Source organism: Pungitius pungitius, chromosome 1, assembly GCF_949316345.1.
Source record: "Pungitius pungitius chromosome 1, fPunPun2.1, whole genome shotgun sequence".
NCBI classification, from domain to species: Eukaryota; Metazoa; Chordata; class Actinopteri; order Perciformes; family Gasterosteidae; genus Pungitius; species Pungitius pungitius.
In genome coordinates this window covers 15,663,082-15,676,466 of record NC_084900.1, presented here as the reverse complement: position 1 = coordinate 15,676,466, position 13,385 = coordinate 15,663,082, and the positions used below count along the sequence as shown (strand labels likewise).

The following is a 13,385-nucleotide window of genomic DNA, read 5'->3' as shown; positions in this document are numbered from 1 at the left end:
ACAGGGAGGCCCCGCTGCAGGCGCCGTCAGCTTTCCAGGAACAGGACAAACCAGAACACACGCGATCATTTACTCACACTCACACACACAAACACACCTTTTCCAAATGACATCACGGACGGGTCCTCAAGAGTTGACTTGTTCAGCTGCCAAGAAGGCTATTGTTGGTACTTGTGTTAAAGTGCTCTGAAAACTGCAAAAATCTTTAAATATGGACCCAGAACTGCCTTTAGTGGCTTAATGTTTCTAAAACTGATCTCATCTCTCAGGCAAAAAGGAAACCATCCGTAACTCCACCCATCATCAGCTCCCCCATTCATAGCGCTGTGAAAGACTATTACAAAATGCATACACACACCCACAAAAACGGAACAAGAAGTGATATATCGGGTGTTAAGTAAGTCTGAGTCATGGTCAGGAGGAAAACGCAAAGACAAAGCAACAAAAGGAGATTGCGGATTACACTTCATACCCACAGTGGAGTCATTATGATGTTGATCTATTATGGATGCACAGGGCTGTGAGCATCTCTCAGGTTCAGCGTGTACAGCAAACAGGGCTGTGACGCAGCGCGGTGAAGTCGAGCCTCACGGAAGGCCGGCTTCACGTTTAAACCTCGTTGAAAGGCACATCTCTGCATCCGCGCTCGACACCACAAGACGTGTTCCGATGAATAATTCACCATGTGCATGGAACCGACACTGGTCCAGCTCCAATGTGTCGTGGGACAGATGTCTTCCCACGAGGGGGGGGGGGGGGGGGGGGGGGTTCCAGTGGACAAGAAGATGAACCATTGGCGTAGCTGAAACATTTCAATCCTGGCAAAAAGCAGACTCACTTTAGGCTGAAGGCTGTTTAACAGAGTCGTGGCCAACGTGGCTCGTGTTCCACCGGCTCGGGCAGGGAATCATCAACTGTCAACAGGCTGGAAACCGCCTACACGCCGGCTGAAATCTCATACCAGAGATTGTGTTAAAGGCGCACAACCACGGACGCGGGTGAGGAGCGATGCAACGCAGGAGAGACACCGACCGGGTCGTCGGGCCGTGGGGGCATCTGGCTCTCTGTGGCTCTCGGCATGTGACAACAACTTTACGCAGTGCAGATATAAATCATCCACATCGTCACCTGTTTAAATAACTCTGAGCTTGGGTAACCAGAGACCTGTGCGGCTCAGTAGGGGAGGGGTTAGCGGGGATCAGGACATCCAGGCTCTGGTCTTGAAGCGCTTACAATGAGCGAGATATCAGACTCAACACGAAGCCTGCGGGTCGAGGATGTCAAGCCCCCGCTTTGCGAGAGGATTCAAGTTGAAAGGGGGGTTTTAAACTTAATCTAAAGCAAAATATTGGAAGATGAAAACAAACGGGTGATGTAATGCAATGTCTATTCTGTAAAATCTACAGCACTCCCCCCGAAGCTAATACACAGCTTTTTAATACAGATTTACCATCCTGTGTGAGCATCTTACAATAAAAAAGACCCTGATCTTTTGGCTGCAAACTCTTGCGACGCTGTGTGACCCCTGCCTCCTCTCCAACAGGAAGGGATAAGAGGGGAGCAGGCAGCTCGTTGCCGCTAGAAACCACAGCTTTCACAGAGGAATGTAACCTTCATTCTGGAAGTGCAGGACTCAGTCCTGTTGGGGAGAATGAGTCCAGTTTGTTTACAGTTACGCGATAAGTAGGATGGGACAGCTTCTGACTTGTTAATGTTTCTGTTAATGTATATTTATATATATTTTTTCTTTTAATATATATATATATACAATAATCTAAGTTTGACAACAACTCTGATGGCAGCAGAGACACATATAATTGAGCTGCATTCTACAAACCCTGGAGGAGGAGGGATGAGAGGTGAGAGAGTGTGAGAAAAGGAAAAAGGAAAAAGTGTGTTTCCTCTCTGAGACAAGACACTTCCTCTTTAGCCAAAGCCGACCTTTAGTTACATTACATGTCATTTAGCTGACGCTTTTATCCAAAGCGACTTACAATAAGTGCATTTCCACATAGAGATACAAACTCAGAAGAACAAGTAACAAGAAAGTACAAATTTCATCCAATAAGCAGTTTCAAAACATGTTATAGAAAAGTGCCATTATAAGTACAATTTAAGTGCTACCATTTGTTAGTGTTACGGTTTGTTATGTTTTACTCAAGGTAGTTCAGGATCAGGATCAGGATCCTGTTTTAGTGTTGAGAACACAGAGCCATATCCATGCCGCCTGAGTGATGTGCAGACTCTTAACAGAACTGAATCTCCAGCTGAACATTTTCACATTACTCATCTGTGAGAAAAGGACAACAACAAAAAAAAACTGCAAACCATAATATCATGTTTTGCTTTTTTTCAGCTCAATGATGCACCGCTTCGGACAGAAGTGAGACGGTCTTAAACTGATCAGGAGGTTGGCAGTTTGAGCCCCAGCTCCTCCAGGCCACAAGTCAAAGTGTCCTGCACCGAGACAGCGATCCAGTGAAATCGGTGTGTGAACGTTTAAATGTTGACACCTAAGGTCGTGCTTGCACTTTTGCTGAGGCTATAAAGGCGTCTTATAGATACAAAGCTATTTACCACTTAGCTGATAGGTGCTTTTAACCCCACTTTCACCTGCAATTTCCATTGTTCTGTTTGAAACGGTGTGCGTCCAGTGCCTCACACTTCCGAGCAGAAAGACTGTAGGGCAGAAACAAAGACATTAAACATCACCAGCTTCCCGTGCGCAAACACTGCCGGAGGCACTGAGCCGCTGCCAAGAACTCAGCTCAGGTCTTTGCAGAATGCGTCTCTCGCCACGTCGCCCATCGTGTTTGATGTGCAGCAGAGGGGAGCGACTGCGCCAAACCAGAGCAATGTGTTTCCTTTACTTATTGGATTATTTAAAGGGGTCAAATATTCTGCTACAGTAGCAACCAAACAAAGCATCCATGTGTCTCTGTGGCACTCATCCTATTCAGGGACGCGGGGAGCCCTGTACACATTGGGAGAGAAGTCTGGTACATTCTGGACGCACAAATCCATACAAACTGACAAGCGCAGTGACATCACGGTCACATGCACAGACGATCCAGAGGTCAACTCATGGCCAATTTACCAAACCTCTTTGAACTGTGAAATTGGAGCACCCGAAGGAGGTGTGACGACTTTAACCCAACACTATACATTCATAAACAATCGGCTTAGGCAGTAAAAACAACATAATAAGTAGTTCCTTTAACTACAATCTTTTCATCCTCCCGATCCAGCGTTGTTGTGAGAAATTGCAGCTTCCTCTACATGCAATTAATCAGCCCCTGTGGCAGTCAGGAGCGCTCACACACAAGAGCTGAGGTAATCTTGTGATCTGATCTAGGATAAGCACATCTTCACCACGCACAATGCCAAAGTGTTACATGAAGCGGATCACAAGTCAAGAGGAGGCGGCAGCTCCATCTTTAGGGAGCGGTGAGTTCTATTTTGTAACCAGCGAGCACGCGGGCGCACACATAAACGTGAAACACTGCGCTCGTACAAAGGTTCTCGTATCTCAGCTCGGATACCGACCGGGAAGGCACGATGTGAGGGCAGCGCAGTAGGAGGAGGAGGAGGAGGAGGAGGAGGAGGTGTCATCATGGTGGTCTGACTGCCAGAGTGAGACATGAATGGCTGCTGTAGCAGTGCCCTGAAGGGGCAGCCAACCTCTCAGCCACTTAGCAGAGTATATGCTGGAGATTGTGGGACACATCACGTCATACTAGACACTACAAAACCTCTTCATGTGCTTGTATATAATGTACCTGCAGTGCAATGTCAAACAATTGACAGGAGTTGTGGCCGTGTGATGTGGCTAAATTCATGATGTAGTTCATTTCATTTCTAGAAAATGATCATATTATAGGATTCATTCAGGTAGTGCAACAAATAAAGCCATTTTCTTATATACTTTTTGAACTCAGTAGTTGACATAAGATACTGGCTTAGTATTTTAGTGCAAATACATAATTTAAAGTAAAATTCTAGAGACAAAATAAAGAAATATTTCCCGCTATACCCTGACTGTGTCTACATGCACATAAACATAGTAATCCTTTTACAAAACTAATTGATTAAACAGATTTGCTCAAACTTTTCTAAGAAATTTAAGTTAGTACATGCTTGTTATTATCAATTTAGATATAACTGTGTCCCACCACATGTGTCCGCGTGATTTCATCCCGACAAGTAGATACATCATCGTACCGAATTACGGCCCAGCCTCAATCACAGATGGCATGAGCTGCCTGGATGGATGAGTAAAAAGAGATAAAAGCAAACCTTCAGTCCATAGTCACGACGCTGGAGTGGAAGTCCTTCATTGCAGAGGAGATGACAACCTGCAACCTCACTCTACAAGGAGAAGAGAAAAGAAAAAGTGAGATGGAAAACCGTAATCCTCTAAATGCTTTCTTGGCACACCGTAGTGTCTTTGGCCGTCCACTTTACGCCTCTGTGTGAGAGCGTGTCCGTCTCCACAACGCTGAGAATAGGTGGCGAGGGGGATAATAAAAACAAATTGCTCCTCTGTGAAGCGTACTAGTAGGTATCAGATGTAATGAAGCTGCAGATGTCCATCCCTACCGAGCCATGAAATGCATTTAGCCCATCAGATGGCATTAGCCAGTTGAGACTGAAATAAACCCTGCTTTATTAAAACGTGTGCGGATTGCCAATGGAAGGGTATCTGACTGATATCATAAGGGAACTGATTCATTTTAGCAAAGCTTAAAGAATGAGAACGGGGGGGGGGGGGGGGCACCACACCTTACTCCCAACTTTAATGCACCAGTCTATAACAAGCTAGTCTCTAAATGCATTTCTAGATATAAATAGCATAAAATATATGTGTACTTTCTACTATAACATACATACCAATAAAACAATACCCTACTAAATTAAATTAAACTATTATGTTAAATACATTTAAAAAATGTAAATATGTTATAACTACAGCCAAATTCCCGCACGTGAACGCGATGATGACGTCACGGGAGATAAAAAATATAGAGACCGTTACGAAAGATAAATTGAATAACGCGGTACTTTAAACGCTATAAAATGAAATAACCGCAGACGAGCCGTCGCGCAAATTGTGTCTGAAGCTGCCAAAGGAAACACAAACAGTCGCGAGCCGGTCGGATGAGTAGCAGTTACCCGGGACTCAGGTTGACAAGTCCCCGTCGGTGTGTCATTGCACAGAGCCGCTAATACGATGAGAAATCCACACCGACACTCTTAACCGCTTCTCCTCGCGGCACAGAAGCGCAACACACGTCACACAGTGGCACAAACTGCCGGTAAAACTACCGGGGGAAACCGTAAAAGAAAAACTGAAATGTTTGACACTTACAGCCGGTGACAGCAAACTGTTGGAGCTGACAGACGTTCGGCGAGCGGCAAACCTCCACCTCCTGCGAGTACCGTCCGCCCAACTGTCGGTTCTCCCTCCCAATTTCTGACGTCATTACGTAGAACGTAACGTAATGCGGAAGTGGCTAAAGATGGTGTCGCGATAAGAGCCGTCGCTCGCGTGCAAAAACCGATGCGACGAGAAAAGAAGACTCCGTGTATATTTGGGAAAAACTCAAATCGGGCTCATCTACAGGCTGAATTAAAGTGGGCACATTATGATGTTTAGAAAGTCAGCGCTTAAAGTAACCCAGAGCTTTACTTTTTCAAATTGAAGATGTTTTGAACAGACTGAAATGACATTTATATTCATAACAATAATCACTTATCAAGCAAAAAAACACATAAGTTTGAACAAACACTATCAATTCATCGAATTTGTAATTTCAAAATCTTTCTTTTGAGCAAAAACTTGTTGCGCCCTCTTTCTAATAAATGGGAACTATATACCATAATCTCACAAATAGCCTTGAGAAACTCAACATCCTGCTGCAACAGTCCTGTGGGCATGTCGTTTGGGTGTTGAGCTGACAGTAGATTAGGACAAATCATATTATAGTCAGTCAACGAACAACTGAAAGTAATCTATTGTTAGAGACATCATTTGTGTCTTTAGAAATAAATATGTGGAATGAAAACAGTAAAGAGAATTATGTGTATTATGTAACAGTTGCAGTGAGGAAATAAACATGATCTGCACAAAGCAATGCATTGTGTGAAAGAGTTTTGTGTTCGCTGTGAATTTCATGAGTTTTAGCATAGTTCAGCCTTTTTGGTCTAATAGATCCTGGTTTTCCTTTGTTTCCTGTTTTATCATATATTTTATATTTCTTATTCATCTTGGCAAAATAGGCACACAATGTGAAAATCACAACAAATTAAAGCTGCGAGCAGCGTTGGACAGGGCCTCGCTACTCCTTGCACGTCGGGGCACTGGCCGCACGGTAAGAATTTGTGGAGGGCGCCCTCTAGGTGTGCCTGTAAGCATACATCTTTCTCTCAAAAACATTGATTAACAAAATATAATAATAATAATAATAGAAGAGATGTGTTTTAATATAAATGAAACAAAACCCTGGTGAAATAAAACCATCATTAAAACATGGCGCTCCCGCCATATGTTGAAATTCAATTTTTATGGTTGCGCGCTTATGTTTGTGTGCGTTGCAAAAGCAATTGTCACACTCAAGCTCAAGATCAATGATGAAGAGGAGGAGGAGAGGAAGGCCGTGCATAGAGGTCTGTATCTCAGACATGTGGTTTCATGTCACACATGGGATGCTTTAGATTAACACTGTCCTTTACATAGCTAGCGCTTGTTAGCCAAACTGCGTCATGCCTTAAGGAGCCTTCCAGCTAGCATAGCGATGGTGCCATGCTCTTGACACATTCTAATCCCTTGAAATACAATATGTTCCTCTCCGACTAGTCGTAGCGAGGACCCTAATAAACCCAACTAAACAACGGTAACTTCCGACAGCATGTGGTCGTCAATACTAATCCTGAAATCCCAATTAGACATGAATGAACTATACTTTCTTGGGGGAAATAAACAAATGATCACATATTGTACTGTTTGGCCACATTCAATTAGATTTGTTAACTCCAGGAAAATTTAAAAAAAGAAGCGTTCAGCTTGACATTTTATAGTCGCTAGATGGCGACATGTGCACAGACACAGCTGCTGTGGGTCGTGAGAGAGGTCTGCGTCATGTGTGTGTGTGTGTGTGTGTGTGTGTGGACTCGTGTGCTTTTTCTTCTTCACCCTATATCATCTTTTTTTCTGTGTCCTTTATTTTTGATTTATAATGATCTTAATAAAAAATACATTTAGGTGGAATTGTTTGGCACACTTACTCAAGTACACAACAGACACACACACACACACTTACACACACACACACACACACATGTACACACACCCACACACACACAGATGTACACACACCCACCCACACACATACATGTAGACACTCACACAAACACAATGTGGGCAGCAAATGGTTTTATCTCATCTTACCTCCTGACGGAAGGAGAGTCTCACCTGGTCTGATCTGGTGTGTGTGTGTGTTGTGCTCATGCACAGGTGGCGTGCACGTAGTCAGAGCATCACTTCCAGCTTGGGTGGAAAATGCCATCTGAACCTGGCAGTGATATTTGAATGCTTAAACCAGAGCTCAGTCGTGGCAGAGAGAAAAACAATTCCCACATTCTTTAGAAAAATAGATTAAAGATGATTCTACATGTACCTCTCGTATCATTGTAAATTCTAACTACCAACGACTGTGAACAATGAAAAAAGACTTTGAGGGTTGAATTAACAAATACAGCAAAAAAATCTCAATACTGTATAAGGCAAACACCACTATTTCCCAATTAGCTTTGCATCTGCTGCAAATTTGACAATTCACTAAATCTACAAAGAAATAAATCAAAGAATCCTGCTGCATTTCCTTCATTAGGATATGTGAGCTTCTCGTATGCACCCAGTGCAACTCCAAACAGGGCTTAAGAGACAACCCCCAAAGAGGGGTTAATAGTCGGGAGTCAGAGCGCTTACAGATTCCATTCATATCTGATCACGGACGCCTCGCCGGCCAAAGAAAACCATTTATTCCCATTTATGACCAGTATGTTTCTTACAAGAAATTTGCCCTGTTTCCCTGGTAACGCTGGTGGTTTAATAATCATTACTGTCCCATAAGTTCCTTGCTCAGGTGAAGAGGACGGACCTGAGACACGACTTGACAGAATATTTCTACAATACTCCCCTCTAGTCCCTCCGAGTGTCGCCCTGACCCTCCGCGACCTGAGACCTCCACCCAAAACCAGTCCTCACGACGCCGCCAAGTGAAGCTCGTTTAATTCGGGCTCTCTTAGACTGTGCCCTGGACGTGATTGTTGCCGTGCAGGGGGATTGCTACAATTTATAAATCAAAATGTATAATCAGAGGGACTAAAGTTGGACGTATGAGTCATCAGAGTAACTCGGAAACTAGTGCCAGTTAGATGGAGAGACACAAATGGCGGGCAGGTGGGGTTTTCTGTGTACATCAATCGGCTGTAAAAGGTCTTAATGGATGCGTCAGAGTTGTTTTTCAGAAAACAGGACGACGCTCAGCAGAAAAGTTTGTGCGTGTTTTTCACCCGATGCAGACCTTTGCTCCCATTAGCTAAAAGATGCAAACAGAGACACACAAAAACATACGCCATATCGGCCAAAATAAAAATGCCAACATAACCCCCCGACCGCCACGGGCTGTGGGTTGTTTTTTTTGCAGCTCCCACAGTAGAGCAGAGGATGATTAGTGCGAGCGGCCCTTTTCTCTGAGAGAGACACAGACGAGGATGCTGCCTCTCAGCGGCCCTCGCCAATTACACCGTCCACTCCGGCGGGGCTCGGGAGGGGGGGGGGACTAATGAAGAGGGCGCAGCACGGCGGCCCGGATCGATCCCCGGCCCGCCGGGGGCGCAGGTGGGGCGGCGGACACGGGGAGGCCTGAGGGCCCGAAGCCCTTCATCACACACACACACACACAGGTCGCTGCATCCTTTTTTCACTCCGACAAACTTTGTGGAATACGCAGGATTCAGAATATGGAAATAACTGGAACTAGTATGTCTTGTTTTAATTATTTCATTTGAATTTGTTTGTGACAAAATGTTGAATCACATTATCCTGTATTTGACACTGGCAGCAGGGACCCCCCCCCACCCCCCCAAAAAAAGAATACTGCATTTATATACCCAATCTTTCTCTTTTCAAGCCACACGCTCACTTCATATTCTGATCAGGCCCACTGCCGCTCAGCCTTTGATAAGGTCAGGACCCTTTCGCCTCCCCCCTCGATGTTTCCGCACCTCCACGGTGATCAGCATGCTGATTGAGCTAATTGCCATTTCTTGTTTGGGATCAGCATTCCACGGGAACGGTTAGCCAGCGGGGCCCACAGCCGCTTTCAGACCGACGCCAGCTTCAGGTCCGACGGCCCACGCGTGTGCGTTCGATCACATCAGTGGCCCCTGCCCGGCCCCGTCCTGAGGCACAGATTACCTGGGAAAAACACCTGTCGCCATGGCGATTACAGGTCTGTTCAGCCTCACCGGCCCACGTATATCTCACCAACTATGGGACGGGTGCCTTTCGTGGTCCCCAGAGGACGAAGCACGATGGCTTAGGGATGACTCCTGTAAGGTGGACATTTTAATTTGTCTCTGCACGTGTTTTAGCACTGAAATAAAAGCAAAATATGAAACCCCCAGCTCAACGTTTTATTGGTAGCATCTTAAATAGAAACTGAGGAATCAGAGGATTTTTTTTCAAAAGATATTAGTAGAGTCATTGAGAGTCACAGAGAGCCTTGGGAGATATCTCCAGAAACGCTGTGAAGATGAGGTCTAATTGCTTTTCTTTGAACCTGATTCTCAGACGTGGGCTCTTACAGGTGTCCTCCTCATCGGGGAATAGCGGCGGGCTGTGATACAAATACTTCACGGCACAGCGCAAGTCACGCTGCCATATATATTCCACCTGAAGCTCGTGAAGAGGTTGTGCCATGAGCTCCCTGCAGCCCCCAGAGAGATGCCCACGAGCGAGAGACATGGACCCAAGCAGACGCATCAATACGCGGGGAAGCTGCTGAGCAACATGCAACAGTTTCCCTTTAAAAGCGTTGGAGAACAATCGGTTCCTCTGTGGACGGCAGCATATGTTCGTTTGTGCTTCAACGCATTCTTCGTCGTTGATAACACCGTTAGTGTCACATGGCTCACGGGCTGACGCCGTTTGAAATGGGCCTTTTAACCCCTAAGTGCAAAGCAGGAACAAAAGGTGCCGGTGGGGGTTACAGGGAGCAGCGGCATGCATTATTGATCCCGGGATAATTGAATCAGAGGGATTGTGGAAGACCAGAAGGAATCTACGTGGCATCGGACCATTGTGATGAACTTGTGTGTCGATGCGATTAGGCGGCTCCAAGAGTCGGATCTTAATGGTCGCCACGGTGTGGTCCAGTTCTTATTGTGTGGATTATTTCACTGATGGAGATGAGTAAAAGAAATGGGCTTGAAAAAGACAGATAAATATGAATAAACAAAGATCAATAAATATATAAGAATACAAAAATGTGTCATTTCCCCTTGAACAAACTTTTTTTTTCATTGGGATCAAAAAACAACATGGATAGTATTCGACTCAGAAGGAAAAGGAGATTAATTAGGGACGCACAAACCTGCCATCTGGCAGCTCAGATTTAAGTTCTAGATTTTAATGAAGGTTGGTTTTCCCTCAACTAATCCGACAAGTCAGTGCGTTCACCTTATTACGCAATGTGAAACCACATAGACTTTACAATGTGCTCGATTCGGGGCACATCACTCAATGACGTGGGCGTAATCTGCCTGGTCCAAGGATTCAGTATAAATAAGGACATGTAGAATCTAGATTGGCATCAATTTGCTGAAAAGTTGAGTTTAACACTCTACCACGAGATTTGAAACACCTGTCAGAGCGAGCTGATTTCATTCTGACGTGTGATGTGAAGCAAAGGGTGATCGCATCAAACGCACCTTTCAGGATTCATACCCCTCTCATGTCTGTAAATATGAAGCTAAAGGGCGAGGCTATAGTTAGCTTAGCTCAGCTCAGTCGTTTCCAAAGCTAATGCTAAGAGACGCTAACAGACGCCGAAATAGTCCCTATAGACCTGGGAGGGGGGCGGGCCAGCAGGACATTTCAGCAAACTTATTTTCAAATATTGTCACGTTCCTCTGATGGAACCCAAACGCAGACCAGACCAGATGGGTTTGAGGTGAAAACAAAGAGTCTTTATTGACACAGTGCAGGAGTAGACCAACGTGTAGAATGGCGAGTCCAGGTGAGGTGGTGGGGTGGAGGCGTCCCCGTGGCCAGGTGCGGTTGACGGCTTTCCCAGGTGCAGAACTAGAAAACAGGACAAAAGACAAGTTAGTGTTCCTCAAGGGGATTCTCGGGATCTCAGTAAGTAGCGGTGGTAGCGAATGCAGGCACACGTACTACTTCGTCTAACAATCCGGCAGGGACCTGATGTCGGTCTCAGCTTAATTAGGGTGGCTAATCTTGATCAGGTGTGTTGGCTTGATTGGCCGCAGGCCTGGAACTCTCCGCCTCTCCACGTTGCTTGGCAACCATGAAAAACAACATGGAAACATGCTCAGGGAGCTGGGGTCGTGACAGTACCCCCCCTCCGACGGACGCCCCTGGGCGGACCACCCGGTGCACCGGGGTGGCGTTGGTGGAACAGCCGCAGCAGGTCAGCGTCCAGGATGTGACGCCGCGGAACCCAGCACCTTGCTTCTGGACCATAGCCCCTCCAGTCCACAAGGTACTGGAAACCCCGCCCTCGTCGCCGGGAGTCCATGATGCGTCGCACCGTGTAGGCAGGACCTCCGTCAATCGTCCGAGGGGGAGGAGGCCGAGAGGGAGTGGGTAGCAGGGGACTGAGAAGGACCGGCTTGATGCGGGATACATGAAAAGCAGGATGTACCTTGAGGGATTTGGGAAGCCTCAGCCGGACAACTGCCGGGTTGATGACCCTCTCTACTTTGAACGGACCAATATACTTGGGGTTCAGCTTCTTGGATTCAGTTCGCAGTGGAAGGTCCCAGGTGGCCAACCAGACCTTGTCCCCCACCTTATAGTGGGGTGCGGGGGAACGGCGACGGTTGGCCTGGGCCTGGTACTGACCAGAAGCTCTCAAGAGGGCTGCCCTGGCCTGGTGCCATGTCCGGTGGCAGCGCCGGAAATGAGCCTGGACCGAGGGAACCGCAATCTCCTTCTCCTGCGAGGGGAACAACGTGGGTTGATAGTCGTATAGGCATTGAAAGGGCGACATACCTGTGGCGGCGGTAGGGAGCGTGTTGTGGGCATACTCAGCCCAAGGCAGGCGGGAGGACCAAGTGGTGGGGTTAGAAGAGACCAGGCATCGCAGTGTTGCCTCCATCTTCTGGTTGGCCCTCTCCGCTTGGCCGTTGGACTGGGGGTGGAATCCGGAGGAGAGACTGGCAGTGGCGCCGATGGCAGTGCAGAATGCCTTCCATACCGCCGATGTGAATTGGGGACCTCGGTCGGATACAATGTCCCTCGGCAGACCGTGGATCCTAAATACCTCCTTGACCAGGATAGCAGCAGTCTCTGTAGCTGAAGGTAGTTTTGGGAGGGGCACGAAGTGTGCAAATTTGCTGAATCTATCAACTACGGTTAGAACAACTGTGTTACCTTCAGACAGGGGAAGACCGGTTACAAAATCCAGAGCCAGGTGGGACCAGGGCCGCCTGGGAATAGGTAGAGGGTGAAGTAGTCCTGCACTGGGTCGATTTGTTCCCTTATTCCGTGCACAGACTGGACAGGCAGCGACAAACCCCTGAGTGTCCTTTCCCATGGCTGGCCACCAGAAGCGTCTGCGCAACAGCGCCATGGTACGGGCCACGCCTGGATGGCAAGCAATCCTCGAGGCGTGTGCCCACTGGAGTACCGCCGATCGAAGGGGTTCGGGCACAAACAAACGACCCGGTGGGCCATTACCTGGACCAGGTTGGCTCCGAAGGGCGGTCTTTACCTCCTCTTCGATCCTCCAGACTACTGCCCCCACCACGAGGCTCCGGGGTAGGATGGTCTCCGTCCTGGCCCTTGTCTCCTCGGTCCTCGCGAATACCCGGGACAGCACGTCCGCCTTGCCATTCCGGGAGCCTGGTCGATACGTGAGGGAAAAGTTAAAGCGACCAAAAAAAAAGGCCCACCTGGCTTGACGAGAGTTGAGACGTTTGGCCGATTGTACGTATGCAAGATTCTTGTGGTCGGTCCAGACGATAAATGGTTGTTCCGCTCCCTCAAGCCAATGGCGCCACTCCTCCAAGGCAAGCTTGACGGCGAGTAGTTCTCTGTTCCCCACGTCGTAGTTTCTCTCTGCTGGGGAAAGACG

At 47.1% G+C, this 13,385-nt stretch overlaps 1 protein-coding gene across 3 annotated transcripts in view; it reads right to left on the bottom strand.

Moving 5' to 3' along the window:
- Positions 1 to 5,436, bottom strand: part of tmcc1a (transmembrane and coiled-coil domain family 1a) — a 31,087-nt gene extending 25,651 nt beyond the window's left edge. For all 3 annotated transcript variants that reach the window (XM_037478258.2, XM_037478259.2, XM_037478260.2), the window contains exons 1-2: positions 5,369 to 5,436; positions 4,297 to 4,368 (exon numbers count right to left, since the gene is read on the bottom strand). The gene's annotated coding sequence lies outside the window, so the exon portion shown is untranslated. The remainder of the gene's footprint in view (positions 1 to 4,296; positions 4,369 to 5,368) is intronic.
- Positions 5,437 to 13,385: the final 7,949 nt, after the last annotated feature.